This window comes from Anolis sagrei, chromosome X (genome assembly GCF_037176765.1).
Source record: "Anolis sagrei isolate rAnoSag1 chromosome X, rAnoSag1.mat, whole genome shotgun sequence".
NCBI classification, from domain to species: Eukaryota; Metazoa; Chordata; class Lepidosauria; order Squamata; family Dactyloidae; genus Anolis; species Anolis sagrei.
The window spans coordinates 97,504,619-97,520,991 of NC_090034.1; the positions used below are offsets into that span (position 1 = coordinate 97,504,619).

Sequence of the window (16,373 nt, forward strand, 5' to 3'; positions counted from 1 at the left end):
AGGCATGTAGCCGGGGGGGGGGGGGGGGGGGCTTGAGGGGCTTCACCCCCCCCCCCCCCCCAAATTCTCATGGTGGTTTGCGAAAAGGCCTTACTGGTGCATTATTTAAACTGTTATGTTTATTCATATCATGATCTGATCACCATACTCAATATATCCCATATGCATGGGGGTATTGGGGTAATAATACAAAAGGTTTGCTAGGCTAGACCCTCTTTCACTCAGACTCAGCCCCCCCGAAACACAGCCCCCCCCGAAACCCCCCTGAAAAAAATTCAGCCCTCCCCGAAACGAAATCCTGGCTACGGGCCTGGGTCCTGTCTAATCTTAGAAGCTAATCTGGATCAGGCCAGGCCAGTGCTTACTGTAGATGGGAGGCTGCCAAAGACTACTGGGTGCTGTGGCTTCTATTTCAGAGGAAGAAGCTGCTGAAATCATCTGATGGTCTGAAAGTCTGTATGTCCCATATCATTCTGCTCAAGTATTATGATGCTAGGTTTTCTCTATGTCCCATCAATCTCCCAGGATTGTCTTGTGAGGATGTGTTAGAACCTCCCTGATGGTTGCATCTAGGCTATGGAACTCCCTCACAAGAGAGATCTGCTTCAACTCTTCTCAGCTCCTTCCCCCACCCTCTTTTGACTTGCCCCGGGCAACTTAGGGGATTTAATTTAACTTCTCACTTGTTCTTTCCTTCCATCTCTTCATATCTTTCCCTCTTTCCTATCTCATCACTTCTTTTTCCTTCCCTCTTTCCTTCCTTCCTTTCTTCCTTCCTTCCTTCCCTCCCTCCCTCCTTCCCTCCCCTTCTTTGTTCTTTCCTTCTATGCCAGCATTTCTCAACCTGGGGATCAGGACCCGGGGGGGGGGGGGGTGGTGGTCATGAGAAGGGTTTCAGAGGGGCTGCCAAAGACCATCAGAAAACATATATTTTTTATGGTCTTAGGAATCCGTTTGGCAGAGAAGGCTGAACATCTCTTCACCTGTCCTTCTCTTTCTTTTTGGAAACAGATGGTGAATGCTCCCACAAAAAGCCTTCCTCCTGCTGTGATTGGGGGGGGGGGGACTATAAATCCCAGCACCTACAGCTCCCCAAAGTCAAGGTCTATTTCCTCCAAACTCCACCAGTGTTCACATTTGGACATATTGGGTATTTGTGCCAAGTTTGGTCGAGGTCCATCATTGTTTGAGTCCACAATGCTCTCTGGATGTAGGGGAACTACAACTCCAAAACTTAGGGTCAGTTTCCACCAAACCTTTTTTTCAGTATTTTCTGTTGGTAATGCGAGTTCTGTGTGCCAAGTTTGATTCAATTCTATCGCTGTTGGAGTTCAGAATGCTCTTTGATTGTAGGTGAACTATAAATCCCAGCAACTACAACTTCCAGATGACAAAATCAATCCCTCCCCACCCCTTCAGTATTCAAATTTGGGCGTATCGGGTATTTGTACCAAATTTAGTCCTGTGAATGAAAATATGGGCATCCTGCATATCAGATATTTACATTACGATTCATAACAGTAGCAAAATGACAGTTATGAAGTAGCAATGAAAATAATGTTATGGTTGGGGGTCGCCACAACATGAAGAACTGTATTAAGGGGTCGCGGCATTAGGAAGGTTGAGAACCACTGCTCTAAGCTTTCATGCGATCCCCTCTTTCCTTTGTCTTCTTTCCTTTCATCCTTTTACTTTCTTCTCCCCATCCTTCTTTTCCTTCCTTGTTATTAAAACAACAACAACTACAACATCTCATCAGGAAACCGCTTTCATGTCAGTGGCATCCTTCCATTCTCCTTCATTTAAAAGAGCTCCCCCCTTTTCTCCTTGTACCCCTTCATTTCTTATTGTTTATTTTGAGGGCTCTTACCTCATAGTTTCCCTATTTAATTTTCATTCCTCCCCCCCCCCTTTTTTCCTGAAGAGCATTTTGAATACTCATAGAAGTACTTGTGTTCAAAAGGAGTATCCTTGTCCTACTCTTTTTGGAACCATTTACCTTCCTGCTGGAGTGGTACCTATTAATCTACTCACATTTGCATGTTTTTGAACTGCTAGGTTGGCAGAAGCCGAGGCTAACAACGGGAGCTCACACCACTCCCCAGATTTGAACCTGTGAACTTTCAATCTGCAAGTTGAGCAATTCAGCGGTTTAACCCACTGCGCCACCGGGAGCTCCTAGGAAATTAAATTGTTATCAACCAATTCCACTAATCCATGGCTAAACACTAGGATCCCTTAAATGTTTTTAACATTTGTAAGCAGGGTGCATACACATGGCAATAACAATGTCAAATGCAGGCTATGAGAAAATATATTTTATTCTACATTATCACCAAAACAATTGCATAATCTACTAGAAAAGTTGTAAATAGACTCTTCATGCCATGATCCTCAAGAGGGCCAATGGCAAGATTAGCGAGGGATCAAACACAGCTCATAGATGGGAGGAACGTTTAAAAAGCCATTTTGTTGAGGAGTGATGTCAATATCTGTGGGTGCAAGAGAGGATTTCAATGTGAAGCTTTGCAGGATGGTGGTGAAATACAAGAAGAGCTCCATCCGGGCCATAGATTCTCCTACTCACGCACGTTTCCCTGATGACAGGACAAAAAAACAAAACAAAGGATTACAGGTTAGTAAAATGGTACAGTATGAACTGGAAAATAACCAACAGCTATGGATCAAGGTTCTTCATTCTGTATTTCAGTCAGGGATTTATCATGTAGAGCAGCGTTTCTCATCCTGGGGATTGGCTCCTGGGGGCAGGGGGGAATCATGAGGGAGGTGTCAGAGGGGTCGCCAACGACCATCAGAAAACATGGGGGCTCTGTGTGGGAAGTTTGGCTTAATTCTTTCATTGGTGGGGTTCAGAATGCTCTTTGATTGTAGGTGAACTATAAATCCCAGCAACTACAACCCCCAAATGTAAAATCCTGTTTTCCCCAAACCCCAGCAGTGTTCACATTTGGGTATATTGAGTATTTGTGCCAAGTTTGGTCCAGATCCATCGTTGTTTGAGTCCACAGTGCTTTCTGGATATAGGTGCACTGCAACTCCAAAACTCAAGGCCAATGCGCACCAAACTTTTCCAGTATTTTCTGTTGATCATGGGAGTTCTGTGTGTCAAGTTTGGTTCAGTTCCATCATTGGTGGAGTTCAAAATGCTCTTTGATTGTAGGTGAACTATAAATCCCAGCAACAATAACTCTCACATGTCAAAATCAATAGCCCCCCAACCTGCATTCAAATTTGGGTGTATCAGGTATTTGTGCCAAATTTGGTCCAATTAATGAAAATATCAGATATTTACATTATGATTCATAACAGTAACAAAATTAGTTATGAATTAGCAACAAAAATAATTTAATGTTTGGGGGTCACCACAACATGAGGAGCTGTATTAAGGGGTTGCAGCATCAAGAAGGTTGAGAACCACTTATGTAGAATTACTGAATCATGACTGCTCCATTTTTAGTAACTGCATGGTCACAAAAATTGTGCCTCAATCACTATTTACAAAAAAGGAAGTCTGATTTAACTGCTTAGTTTTGAAAGAAGTTTGCAGTTAGACTTCAGAGCCAACCTCCTGTGCCGTATAAAGCAAATAGAACATGGTAATGAGCCCTACCTGAGGAGAATGGCACAAAAGCATCATTCTTCTTAAAACTTCCTTCTTCATCCAGAAAGTGCTCAGGGTTGAATGTCTCAGGGTCACTGAAATATTTGGGGTCATGCAAAGCTGAGCCTAGTAAGGTAATGATGTTAGTATCCTGATAAAACAAGACAGTGAAGTGAATTGTCAATGAAGGAGTGATGGAAGAAAGTGATGAAGATCTCACAGATGTACCCCATTTTCTCCCTCCCACTGCATACAAACCACTTCAGTCTACCTTGGGAAGAAGGTAGCCACGGAACTCAGTGTCTTCAGTCACCTTATGAGGCAGTCCTGCAGGGAGGATATCTACCAGCCTTTGGATCTCATGGATGACAGCATTTGTGTAGGGCATGTTCACCCTGTCCTTGACAGCAGGGACACGATTGCGACCAATAACATTGTCAATTTCTTGGTGCACTTTCTCTGTAAAGATATTGAGAAAATATATCATGCAGAGTAATCAGTCAGAGAAATTTAATGCAGACCGAGTTCTATCATTGGAAGATTGCTATGGGTGTGAGATCTGAAGATATCGGTTCTTCATTCTATATAGTTTTGAACAAAGTAGGCTGAGTGTGAAGTCTTGGCTCTACCCTTTCCTTTTCTTTGCTTTAGTTTCCCCCTATTCATAGATTTATTGAATAGTGTAGATACCTTCCTCTGTATTAGTTTTTGGGTAGAGCATGATACCCCCCAGAGGTCAGCTTTAGTTGGTCGATTCCATTTCCCTGTATAGAGCTCTCTTGCTGGACTCCTCCCTTTTCTAAAGTCACTAGAGGCTTGGGGCATCGTCTGGTAATCCTAGGCCAAGCAATCCAAAAACAGGCATTCTTAGCACCTGCATTTAGCAGTATTTTTATACCACCACTCCAAAGGATAACAGAAGCTTTTGGCCAGCCTAAGTTTCACAGTAAAGAAGATTAAGACAATTTATAACTGTCGCTTTGCATCAGAGGCAGAAGATTCCAGAGAGATGATTGCAGCCAGCAAAATCTCCTTTTCTAATGTATTGTTTTAAGCTACCTTATGATAGTCCTAGGTGGAGTTAACCCTTTATTCATCTTGTTTCAGTAAACTCATTTGTTATTTTTTCACCTTGCCTCAAAGTGCCTCTGTCTGCTAAGGGTCTTAATCTTAACAGAAGGTACACAGAGGGCCCCCAAGTAAAGCCAGACAATATAGTTTCCCCAAAGGCTTGGGCGTACCATCACACTGAGTACATTTATCCTGGTCTCTTGCTAGCACTAATGCCTCATATTTCTAGTCATTTCAAACTATTATTGCAACATCAAAAAGCAGGCAGGGTTTGGTTTGAGTTAAATTTGTATTTCCCTTGGATTTGCCCACCTTCATACCTTCCACTTCTGGGTATTTCATCATCAAGAGGAGTGCATATTTCAGGGTGGAACTGACAGTGTCTGTCCCAGCTGTGAATAAGTTGAGAGCTGTGAGGGCCAAGCTGTTCACTGTGAATTCAGGGGAAGGGTTTCCTTTTTCCTTCAAGAGAATAAAGGAAGAGGCGATCTATTAGCAAATGCATGGCAGAGGATATTATTACTTATCTTATCCAGTCCAAACCTACAATCCTGTTTATGACCTATCATGAGCATATGCATTTTTAATGTTGTGCAAGAAAGTATTCAGTACCTCAGAAATCATCAGAAATCTCTGCGGCATTCCTCTAAACCAGGCATCCTCAAACAGGAGCCCCAGAACTCTTTGAGCCTCTAACTCCCAGAAGCCTGTAACCCCCAGTGCTCAGGAATTCTGGTAGTTGGAGGCCCAAACAGCTGCAGGACCACAGTTTGAGGATGCCTGCTCTAAACCAGTGGTTCCCAACCATAGGTCCTCCAAGTATTTTGGAATTCAACCCAGGAAGCACCAACCAACTTAACCAAATGCCAAGACTTCTAGGAGCTGGAGTCCAATACACCTGGAGGACAAAAGGTTGGGAACCACTGTCCTAAATGATGGTTAGGAACATTCTAAGTTGCTCCTCAAACTATATAGTAAGCTCTGGGTTTAGGAGTGCTCCAACCCCATGAAAGTAGAAGACCCACAAATTCAAGAAAACTTTTTTTAAAAATCTGAGAAAACACATCTCTCAGAATTTCTAGGTCTTTCAACATGCCTCCTTGGTCAACTTCCACCTACCGATACCTAGAGTAGTGGTTCTCAACCTGTGGGTCCCCAGATGTTTTGGCCTTCAACTCCCAGAAATCCTAACAACTGGTAAACAGGCTGAGATTTCTGGGAGTTGTAGACCAAAACACCTGGGTCCCCACAGGTTGAGAACCACTGGCTTAGAGAAAGGTTTACTCTAGAAATCTCTAGGTCCTCCACCACAACTCTAAGGTCACCCTGGAGCCAAATTACATAGAAAGACTTAGAGATTCCCAAAGAAAAAATATTAATCAAACTTGTGGAGGCCAATTACACATTGAAAATCTGTATCATCTGGGTGTTTTCCGTTTTCCTCTTCATCCTCCCCAGTTTCCAGAACTCAAATAATAGATCCAGTTGAGTTCCACTTTAACACTGCATCCTTTTTTCCTTGGGTGACAAGTAATACCTTCTCCATTTCAATCAGGAAGCAATCAATAAAATCTCTCGGGTTTTTGAGATTGAAGGTCTCCTGGTTGATTTTGATTCTTTCATCAATCAAGGCTTTCAGTTCCTGTAGGGGGTTGTAGATACGACTGTCTCCCCCAGGCAAGTACTGCATGATGCCAGAATACATGTCATACAGCTAGAAAGAAGAGCAAAAGTTATTGTTTTTTTCATCCACGAGCAGCATAAAAATGGTAATCTCATGCATTTTGGTAAAATAATGCAATAAAATAAAATAAAAATCGTCTGAGATTTTTTCTTTTCCTTTTTCCTGTCAGGGTGTAAATTCCTTGCTTATTTTGTTCCTATATGCAAGAACCAGCTGAATAAAATCCCATATTTTCTGCTTTGACTGGAATATATGGCAGTGTGGATTCAGATAACCCAGTTCAAAGAAGATATTGTGGGATTTTCTGCCTTGATATTCTGGATAATATGGCTGTGTGGAATGGCCTTGAGACTCCAAAAAGGTTTCTCCTCATTGGGTAAGGTTTCTCCTCATTGGGTAAGAGTAGAGTATTTTTGCATACTTTTAGGATCTTTTGGGGGTGGGGAATGTTGCAAACTTTCGAACTGGAAATTCTTCTGTGCAAAAATAATTATGGCTGTGATCCTAACTGCAAAAACAGAGATTCCGTCGGTAGAATGGCACCGTAAAGTCAGAGAAAAACTAAGCATTACCCCATGGACAGGGATGCTAAAAAAGAAAGGCATCCTTGGTGGATGGGAGCTTCCAAAAAGCACAGGAAATCCCTCCCCACTTCCCCTTCTCTTCACACAGCGTTTTAGTGGACCAAGAACTTTACAAGCAGGCTATGTGTGTGGTTTTCAGTTAAGTTTTAGGACCTAAATTTGGGGATTTATCTGTTTTCTCTGTTTTCTGGGCTCCTGGAGCTTCAAAAACTAAGATGCCTGTGTGGATTGGGCCTGGGAATCATGTGACATGGTTAGGGTTAGGGTTAGGCTCAATACACATAGGGCCTATACCTGGTAAGATCCATATCTATCTTCTGAATTACCGGAGCCATCATTTGGACTCCTCCGGTAAAACCGAGACAGATCATGAGATATGGGCCTGTCTGGATGGGCCCAGAGTAGACCACAAGCTGCATTAATAGGAGTAGAGTATACGGATGAAGGTGTTGAAGCCCCTTGTTGTGCTGCTATTTTGACTGGTAGAGAATTTTAATTTTCTTTTTTAGCACATTCAATTCTATCCCTTCTTTCTGTCTTAATCTTCTTTGGCTTTCTCACAAAGTTCCATCTTCTTCCAAGGGAAGTAACAGTCCCACTCTAGGTTGCTGTAAGTTTAATGGGTTGTATGGCCATGTTCTAAAAGCATTCTAGTCCCACTCTATTTTGTTTTGGTCAGTTTCTCCTGGAAGAGTGTGTCCAACTCTGGGCACCACAATTCAAGAAGGACATTGCCAAGTTGGAATGTTTCCAGAGATGGGCCAAAATGGTAAATGTTCTGGAAGTTGTGCCCTATGAGGAGTGTCTTAGGCAGCTGAGTATGTTTAGCTTGGAGAAGAGAATGCTAACAGGATGCATGATGTTGTTGTTGTTGTTCATTCGTTCAGTCGTCTCCGACTCTTCGTGACCTCATGGACCAGCCCACGCCAGAGCTCCCTGTCGGCCGTTACCACCCCCAGCTCCCTCAAGGTCAGTCCAGTCACTTCAAGGATGTCATCCATCCATCTTGCCCTTGGTCGGCCCCTCTTCCTTTTGCCTTCCACTTTCCCCAGCATAATTGTCTTCTCTAGGCTTTCCTGTCTCCTCATGATGTGGCCAACGTACTTCAACTTTGTCTCTAGTATCTTTCCCTCCAGTGAGCAGTCAGGCTTTATTTCCTGGAGGATGGACTGGTTGGATCTTCTCGCAGTCCAAGGCACTCTCAGCACTTTCCTCCAACACCACAGCTCAAAAGCATCGATCTTCCTTCGCTCAGCCTTCCCTAAGGTCCAGCTCTCACATCCGTAGGTGACTACAAGGAATACCATGGCTTTGACTAGGCGGATCTTTGTTGCCAGTCTGATGTCTCTACTCTTCACTATTTTATCGAGACTGGACATTGCTCTCCTCCCAAGAAGTAAGCGTCTTCTGATTTCCTGGCCACAGTCTGCATCTGCAGTAATCTTTGCACCTAGAAATACAAAGTCTGTCACGGCCTCCACGGTTTCTCCCTCTATTTTCCAGTTGTCAATCATTCTTGTTGCCATAATCTTGGTTTTTTTGACGTTTAGCTGCAACCCGGCTTTTGCGCTTTCTTCTTTCACCTTGATTAGAAGGCTCCTCAGCTCCTCCTCGCTTTCGGCCATCAGGGTGGTGTCATCTGCATATCTGTGGTTGTTAATGTTTCTTCCAGCAATTTTCACCCCAGCTTTGCATTCATCCAGCCCCGCACATCGCATGATGTGTTCTGCATACAAGTTAAAAAGGTTGGGTGAGAGGATGCAGCCTTGCCGTACGCCTTTCCCAATCTTGAACCAGTCTGTTGTTCCGTGGTCAGTTCTGATGCATGATAGCCATGTTTAAATATTGGAAAGGATGTCACATTGAGGAGGGAGCATGCTCGTTTTCTGCCGCTCTAAAGTCTAGGACACTGAGCCATGCATTCAAACTATAGAGATTCCATGTAAACATTAGGAAGAACCTCCTGATGGTTAGACCTGTTTAGCAGTGGAATATGCTACCTGAGTCAACTGGAGGTTTCTAAACAGAAGGCTGTTAGCCATCTAATGGGAGTGCTTTGATTGTGTGTTTCGCCATGGCAGAGGGTTGAACTGGATGACCTTTGTTGGCCTTCCAACTCTATGTCTCCTATTCAAGCTGGATTCAAAACACATTGGGATACCAGCTAGGGAGTGCCAATGTGCATCAAGCTCTACACGTTTGCATTGTCATACACTCATCAATGTACCGCTATATGTTTTTGCATGAGAATATTAGTGAATATTCTTTGCACCTCTATTTTATTTGTCATCTTCTGCAGAGGTCGTTCTTCTCATTACTGGTTACTCTGCTTTGGTCTTTGGATAGAAAAACCCCTTCCTTCAGCTGTGCCTTCTTACCTTTGCCCAAGGGGTGCTCATCTCAAAAAATAATTTGTTTGTCAGATCCAACATAGAGAGAAAGGTTTTGTCTTCATACTCAAAACGTCTGCCAAAGACAATGGAGCAAATAATGTTGGAAGTTGTGCAGCTTAGAAGGTAGGTGGGGTCAAATGGCAGACCTGAAAAAGCACAAAAGAAAGAGCCGTTAGTGGTTGCCACTCTTGCTTTACCCTGGCTATGAAAGCTTCCAATATTCGTTTCTGAACTCAATGGAAAGAGCTAGACAAGGTCAACACAAACCTTTGGTTTTTCTAAATTTCTCTAGCAGATACTGTGCTTCTTCCTGGATTCGCTCTTCAATGGAGCATTTCCCCATCCCAAAATTCTTCAACGTGACGAGAGTGAAGTGACGGAGCTTCTTCCAGCGCTCTCCATTGGCCATAACAATTCCTGGAGGCAGAGTTATTGGAGTTTATTGTGGTTGCAGGTATGCACTGGAGAGTTCCTCCCCAGATGGAACAGAAAAGCAATGTTTATTTATTTTATTTATTTACAGTATTTATATTCTGCCCTTCTCACCCCGCAGGGGACTCAGGATGGATCACAATGCACACATACATGGCAAACATTCAATGCCACAGATACACAACATATATAAAAAGACACAGAGGCTATTTAACTTTCCAGCTTCATGAGGGTATGTTTGAATTCTGGCCACCGGAGGAGCTGTCGCTTCACTGTCCACTTGTGACACCGATGGAGTACTTCCTCATTCTTTTGCATGCTGCTGGAGATTTTTATGGCATCATAAATTACGAGGGGTATTTTTAAAGTAAGGTCTGTTTGAACATAAGTACACAACAAAAGTTTATTTCAAAAAAGTAAATTTATTTTCAGAAAGTACATACTTCACTCTATTTTTTGACTTAGTTGCCAAGTTTGTTCAAACACTTATCATACCTCTGAACAAATTTTAAAATACTCTCTTCACGAATCCTCGCTTCAACTGAAGCCACCAAATCGTTTGTAATCAAAGAAGGGCGACCGGAGCGCTCCTCATCATGGACGTTGTCACGGCCATCTTTGAATTGTTGTACCCACTTACGCACTTTGCTTTCACTCATAACAGTATCACTGTACACTTCACAAATGTGTTGATGAATTTCTGCAGCAGGCAGGTTCCTTGCTGACAAAAACCGTATCACTGAGCGAACCTCACATGCGGCGGGGGAGTTGATAGTCTTAAACATTTTTAAAGCACAGAACAGAACCGTACAGGTTAGCTACAAAGTGGAAACTGAGCACAGTTGTTCCTGAGGCATTCCGGTACACGACACATGCGCTCGTTGCGGAATGCGCACGAACTACTAGTGTCTACAACAAAACAGATCTTACTTAAAACATACCCCTCGTACTTAAATTAGCCTCCCTGCATAAGTGGTACCTAAATTTCCCTCTTTCTACCCTGTGGGAAAGAGACTATCACAGCACCATTGTGAACCCTGGAGTGGTGATATGGGCCTTTGTAACCAGACAAGAAGGATTGTGGCCATGATTTGGAAGCTACACTAGATTTAGTCCACTCACCCGAACCTTTGAAGGTCCGTTCAACAGGAGCTATCTTTCCCCTTCCACAGAACTGTTCACCATGGTCCACCAGAGCTTCCTTCAGTGCTTCATGCCCACAAAGAACCACAACCCGTCGGGGGCCCAGGTACAAAGTGTATACTGGACCATATTTGTGACTCAGCTGCAAAAAAAAGAGGACAACAGAAAAAATGTTAAATAAAATGTGTGGCTGAAATTATTGGAAATATAAATCACACACAGCATGGATGGAGAAAACCAGTGGTGTAATTACAGGGTAGAGAAGAAAACAGAAAGAGAGCTTTATCTGCCAAATAAGAATCCTCGCAATGATTTTTCCTTTATAGTCAACCTTCTACAGTCATAGGTTTGCCTTTTTTGGATATACTTAATAGTCTCAAGGAATTTCTAGGCGTATGTATGTTGACCATAAAGTTGGACAGGAGAACCTTGAGATTCCTACAAAGGTTTTCTCTCCAGTTTAAAAAGTGTTAGCCAAAACTAACAAAATGAAGTTCAGCAGTGACAAATGCAAGATACTCCACTTAGGTAGAAAAAATGAAATGCCAAGAGATGGACTGGGGGATGCATGACTTGAGAACGTTATGTGTGAAAAAGATCTCGGAGTCCTCGTGGACAACAAGTTAAACATGAGCCAACAATGTGATGTGGTGGCAAAAAAAGCTAACGGGATTTTGGCCTGCATCAATAGGAGTATAGTGTCTAGATCCAGGGATGTCATGCTACCCCCATATTCTGCCTTGGTTAGACCACACCTAGAATACTGTGTCCAGTTCTGGGCACCACAATTGAAGAGAGATATTGACAAGCTGGAATGTGTCCAGAGGAGGGTGACTCTATTGATCAAGAGTCTGGAGAACAAGCCCTTTGAGGAGCGGCTTAAAGAGCTGGGCATGTTTAGCCTGAATAAGAGAAGGCTGAGAGGAGACATGATAGCCATGTATAAATACGTGAGAGGAAGTCATAGGGTGGAGGGAACAAGATTGTTTTCTGCTGCCCTGGAGACTAGGATGCAGAACAATGGCTTCAATCTACAAGAAAGGAGATTCCATCTGAACATTATTAGGAAGAACTTCCTAACTGTGAGAGCTGTTCAGCAGTGGAACTCTCTGCCACAGAGTGTGGTGGAGGCTCCTTCTTTGGAGGCTTTTAAACAGAGGCTGGATGGCTATCTGTCAGGGGTTTTTGAATTAGATGTTCCTGCTTCTTGGCAGGGGGTTGGACTGGATGGCCCATGAGGTCTCTTCCAACTCTATGATTCTATGATTCGTGTTTGTTCTACTTGCATGAGCATCATGATACCTGTAAATATGTACTGTAGACTCAAAAAAATCTTACATACCTCAGCCAAAGCTTTAAATTGCTGCAATATTAGAAATCTGGGGATTGAAGGAAATTTTCCTTTGAGGGAGTAGGGTCTTTACTGGGGGAGGGCAATACCCTCTTTTTGCCCCTGTTTAGCTACACTTCCTCAGGCAATCCACCCCTCTCCTTGTCCTTTGATAGGACAGGATCCAGGACAGGCAAAGGACAGAACTCTGTGTTGCACACAAATTAAGCTGGAACAAATTAATGGAAGACTGACCTATCAGTAGGGATGAACCATAAAGTTTATATGGACTATTTGCATTCAGAAGAAATGTAAATTTGGGTATCACATGCTATAAGGAAAGGGGGAGAGAAGAATTCCCTTTAAGCCAAACTGTGGGCTCCTCAGAGGAACCCAGTTGTCCATGAGATGCTCGCACAGGTTGAATTCTGGACTTTTCTCAAAGTGTTCTCATACTATCAAGATGAAAAGGGAAGGACAAGAACACTCAAATATCAAAACATGCAGACCTTCCAATCCCATTTTTTCCATGGCAGAGATGACAAAACTCACCGCCAAGAGGGACTTGGGTAGATCCTTGGGGTTCAGCTGAAGTAGGTTGCCAAGGAAGGGCAGGGGCATTGGGCCAGGTGGAAACCTCACCTCCTTGTGTTTCCATTTCCATGCAGAGACGAGGACCAGGCAAATGCCCAATGAGATGCTCAGCACCCATTCAAGCTCCATGGTGAATAGCCTGAACATTCAACTGCACGCCAATCTTGACACATACATGTATTTTCCTTTCAACCGAAACAAGCCAGTTTCGTCTCTTCGTCTCTTATATTTAGGAGAAAAACAAGTTTGTTTTTTTTTTTGCAATCTCCACCCTTGGAGTGTCAAGAATAGGCTCTTCCTTGGGCTAGAAATGAGTGTTGCAGATTCAAGCAAACATTTTTTCTGCCTCGGATCTAAATATCTTGAAGGTTCCAGATCCTGTCCGATCTTGAAAGTTAATAGGAAATCCTATGGAATTTATGTAGTCACCATAAGTCAACAAGACACCTGAAGGTTTAGTCACACATATTCTCTTAATGCAAATACTTTTTATTATTGACTGTTTTTATTATTTATTGTTTTAATGATTGCTTATGTACTGTCTAATTATGATTTATGTTTAATTGTGGTTTTATTATTGTGGTTGTTATGGTTTGGCATTGCGTCAGTGTCCAATGTAAGGCACTGAAGTTTTGTCAGTTTTGTGTAAACTGCTTTGAGTCCCCCTAGGGGTGAGAAAAGCAGTATAGAAATACTGTAAATAAATAAATAAATAAATACATGCTAACCTAAGTATTGATTTATTTTTATTTATTTATGATATTTATATCCAGCCTTTCTCTATGTCGAAGGGGACTCAGGGCGGCTTACAGATAGGCAATAATTCAATGCCTTAACCACAGTAACAATTAAAGTCCATTTAAATTAAAATAAAAATCAGCATTGAATACATTAAAACATAATAAAATATTACTATCACTATAAACTACATAATCAGCAAACATAGTCCAGGTCATTCCGATAGTCATTGCACATAATTCCGATTAATCTATTGCACTATTGTTCTTCGCCGAAGGCTTGATCCCAGTGCCATGACTTCACTCACTTTCTGAAGGTCAGGAGGAAGAGGGCTGAGCTAGGGAGGGAGTTCCACAGCTGAGGGGCCACCACTGAGAAGGCCCTGTCTCTCATCCCCACCAGTCACGCCTGTGAAAAAGGTGGGACCGAGAGCAGGGTCTCCCTGGATGATCTTAAACTCTGAGATGGCTCAGACAAATAAGCTGGGCCAGAACCATTTAGGACTTTATAGACTAAAGCCACCACTTTGAATTGTGCTCGATAGCAGACTGGCAACCAGTGGAGCTGACGTAACAGGGGAGTTTTGTGCTTCCTGTACACCCCTCCGGTGAGCAATCTGGCTGCCGCCCATTGGACCATTTGGAACTTCTGAACAGTCTTCAAAGGCAACCCCATGTATAGTGTGTTGCAGTAGTCTATTTGGGATGTAACCAGGGCATGGACCACTGGATGGGGGAATAGTATAAACTAAGTCCAACCAATACAAAAATAGCACAAAATAAAGCTTTTACAAAGTTCACATTAAAATCTACAATGCCAAACCACTCTTGCTAAAATGATGTGACAAGTAATTGTGATTACTAAAGCTGAATATCAGAAAGGCTACTTTTCAGAAGGTGACCTATTAGAAAGACTTCCACCACATCTTGGAAAGATTTGGATGCCACCTTTACACCCAGCAACTGCATTATGCAATGAGATCCATTCACTTGCCAATCAAGGCAGAAACAGGATGATGTTTCCAGCCCCTTCTGGCAGCAAACAAAGATGTGATAAGAAATCTGTATAGGGCTATGCTTCTGATTGTTGCTTTGCTTGCTAGCATCATTTTTCTTGCTTCAAGATCAACAGCTGACTGGACCTCCTTTATCCTGCAACTGCCTTCTTTTAAATGTGTCTTGCCAGAAATTACTTGGTTTTACATTAAGAATACATTGTCTTATTGATCATGGAATAGTTTCAAATCTCTAACTCTAGGTTAAAAATCTGCACCAGCCCTTCTAAGCAAAATTTGCTGGTTCAGCCAAGCTCAGCAAGCCATGGATGAAGCAAGAAGAGCTTACTCAAAAAGATGCCTCTCATCAAAGTATGTCCATCTACTAGCTCAGCCACATTCTTAAACAACATTCTTTCCTATCTGTCCAAAACAGGGACCCCTGACCTGCTTTGAAGATGGACAAGGCCCAACTTTGGCAGGCAGGGGCATGAATTTTATCTGCTTGCTTTACAAAAAGTGAAAACATAGCATACACTTCATTCAAATAAGACATCATAACAACAACAATAATGTCCTTCGTTACAACCTGGATTAATAGCATCAGAGTTACTTAAGATACCACTCTTTCTGTGAAGCTTTCTTCTCCGTCTACAGAAGAGAACTGGATTTAAAGACAGGGCTTAAGCTACCACTATTTCCGTGCTACTTTCATCTCTGTCTGCAGAGGAGATGAGCGGTGGGCAGGCGAGGAGAGGCAGGCAGCAGGCAAGGCGGATGGTGTTCTTCTCCTCCAATTGGGCCAGGCTGCGTGAGGAGCACTACATGGGCCAAAAAGCAGGCAAGGAAATGGTACCTGCTCCGTCTTTCTTTCGTTTTGAAAGGGGAGCACGGCATTTCATGCCCCCAGAATGAAACAAACAGAATGGAACAATGAATGAAACAGGACAAACGAGTACCGTACACACTTCTACAAGAGAGATTTTCTTTGTTTCTTCTCAGCTCATTTGTTGCCTTCATGTTTAAATGGGCTAGGTGTGACTTTCCCAAGGTCATTTAGATGTTTTCATGAAAGGTCAGGAACTTGAATCCTGGTCTTCAGAGGCATATTTCAAAGTTCAAACCACTACAGCATGTTGGCCCAAATGGTATCAGCCATCGAAATCCATGGGGACCCACTCCCTGTTGATCATGGAGCAGCTGCCTGATTATTTAACCCCACCTTGTGTAAGCAATGTCTGCAAAAGGGAGATTCGCAACAGGCATCTTTCTTCTGACTGTTGCAATGAAGATTGACTTCTTTTTAATTTTTAATTGAATTTTCAAAAAAAAAAATACAACTTAGTTCCCCCAATTAAAAATAAATAAGCAGAAAAGACAAATACTGACATAAAATAAACAAAACAATACTAAAACAATTCCCTTCCCCTCCTTCCCCCACCACTGTGCACTTTTTAAAAAAAAGAGAGAGATAAGATTAAAAAATTATAAGAAATATATATTAAAACACCATTGATTTATCCACCTGTCAAGCCATCTATCAAACTATTATAATGTCCCATTCTTCTATTTAAAACAACTTCTGTTAAATATAGAAAAATATACTTATGAGAAAACCTACACAGAAGTAATATTTATACAAATAGTTTGAGCATTTTGACTATAATTCAATTGCCATAATTATTCAATACACCTCCCAATTATTTCCCTTTTGATTTTGATTAGCTTTACTATATTTCAACATTTTTAAATATAATATCTTGTTAGCTTTCTCCCTTTATTTTCAAT

General features: G+C 42.3%; 1 protein-coding gene and 1 pseudogene across 1 annotated transcript in view; one reads left to right on the forward strand and one right to left on the reverse strand.

The window, feature by feature from the left end:
• Window positions 1–16,373, forward strand: part of LOC137094912 (rho-related GTP-binding protein RhoU-like) — a 277,821-nt gene that overhangs the window by 233,789 nt on the left and 27,659 nt on the right. The window lies entirely within an intron of this gene.
• Window positions 2,416–13,000, reverse strand: LOC132780097 (cytochrome P450 2G1-like; annotated as a pseudogene).